At 42.2% G+C, this 1980-nt stretch overlaps 1 non-coding gene across 1 annotated transcript; it reads left to right on the top strand.

Annotated features, from left to right (window-relative positions):
* The first annotated feature begins 1416 nt into the window (after nucleotides 1-1416).
* Nucleotides 1417-1499, top strand: trnal-uaa. Its single transcript has one exon. It is a non-coding gene; the product is annotated as a tRNA-Leu (tRNA).
* The last annotated feature ends 481 nt before the right edge of the window (nucleotides 1500-1980 follow it).

A 1980-nucleotide genomic window follows, 5' to 3' on the forward strand; every position in this document is an offset into this window, starting at 1 on the left:
GAAGCAGGAGATTACCTTGTTCGGGGCTTAAACTTTGCCGGACGCTCGCTGACGTTTTTTGAGCCCACAGCTGTGCCAACTCCAAGCAATTTCTCTGTCCTGTAACAACCTGACCTGGAATAAACGCTGTTACTTTTTTACTCCTGTTTTATAATCCTTTTTTATATGGTTTTACCCAGTTTAAGTTAAGAGTAGTAAATAACTTGCTCCCAGGAAAAGAACCGGTAGGGAAGTTCCGATGCACAGCTGCTATCAGGGGGTCCTAACTTCCAAATTTAACACTCCATGTTCTCCTCTCCCCTGATGTCTCCATGGTTCTGGTTTGTGTTACATTTTAATTTTGATTTTTGGATTCCAGCCTTAATTGTTTGTAATCATTCAATTAAATCTTCAAGAAACTCACATCTGCCTCCCTGTCTCTGCATTTGGGTCCTCAAAAACCACAACCAAACCCTGACACAAAGAGGTTTAAGGCAGTGGCGGCTGGTGGAGTTTTCTTCAGGCAGGGCAATAAATTCACAGTAGACATACCAAAAACCAATCAAACATATACTTAGTTATATATGGGAGTAATGGTGTTATAAACGCTATAACCTTTTTTTAATAACGAGTAATCTAACTAATTACTTTGATTATAACTGTAACCCAGTTACCATTCCCGACACCCCTTTACTGCACGTTACTCAGGTCACACAATTACCGTTCAGTTTCAGAGCAGTGCAAAAACTAACAAATCTGCACCAGTCCACCAGCTGCTCCACCTCCTCTCTATAGTTCTGGTCGTTGTCGTCTCTGATGAGGCCCACCACCTTGGTGTCATCTGCAAACTTCAGGATGTGATTGGCAGTGAAATTGGGGACGCAGTCGAGTCTCCTCAGAGTGAACAGCAGGNTGAGGCCCACCACCTTGGTGTCATCTGCAAACTTCAGGATGTGATTGGCAGTGAAATTGGGGACGCAGTCGAGTCTCCTCAGAGTGAACAGCAGGCGGGTCAGGATGCAGCCCTGAGGTGAGCCTGTGTTCAGGGTGACGACATCAGAGGTGTTCTGTCCAACCCGGACTGAGGTCTGTCTGTGAGGAAATCTAGCAGCCAATTGCAAAGGGGTGTATTGAAGTCCAGCTGTTTCAGTTTCCCTATCAGATGTTGTGGGATGATGGTGTTGAAAGCTGAACTGATTTCATTTTACCAAGACGACGGAGATATAAGGCAGAACAAATAACAATGTTTTAAGTACTGACAAAAATATAAGCAAAATATTATCAACATTGACCAACTGTACATCATCTCCTTTAACAGCAGTATCTAGTCATCGTTAACTTAGGTTTCCATAAAACAAAAAACTTTTTTTCTATTTCCATCTTATAAACTTCAACATTAATTTTTCTGATCTATGATTTAGAGATCCGCAGTAAGTAACCAGGATGGCCGAGTGGTTAAGGCGTTGGACTTAAGATCCAATGAGCAATTGCTCACGTGGGTTCGAACCCCACTCCTGGTAACCTCTTGTTTGGTAGACCAGTACATGGCAACACTAGACCAAATTACTGCTTGCAGCAAAAAAGCTTTGCTTATAGGCTCATTCTAGTGTATTGTAATAAGAAAAGAAAAAAAATCTCAAGCATTTAAAGTTTAAGAATTTTACCCTTTTCCCACTGGTTGAAAAACCCATTTAAATCCCAAGATTGGCTTTTGGCCCCACTGGGAATAGCTCACTGAACCGTGTCCATTCCAGTTAAAGGACTCGACAAGCAACCCTTGTTAAATTGTGGCTCTCATCGGCATGCTGTGTGTACAACAGATCCAGGTCCACTGGCTAATTTATGTGATAGCATTGAGAGCATCATTTGGAAGTCAACTTAGCCCGCCAGTCTCTTCTGATCTAACAAGCCGAAACAACTCGGCTTATATTCGATAAACATGGTGCAGCACTGGTTAGAGACATTCAAGTTTGTATGATCTATCTATCTATCTATCTATCT

Source organism: Cyprinodon variegatus, unplaced genomic scaffold (genome assembly GCF_000732505.1).
Source record: "Cyprinodon variegatus isolate N-32 unplaced genomic scaffold, C_variegatus-1.0 Scaffold2184, whole genome shotgun sequence".
In the NCBI taxonomy this organism is placed as follows: Eukaryota; Metazoa; Chordata; class Actinopteri; order Cyprinodontiformes; family Cyprinodontidae; genus Cyprinodon; species Cyprinodon variegatus.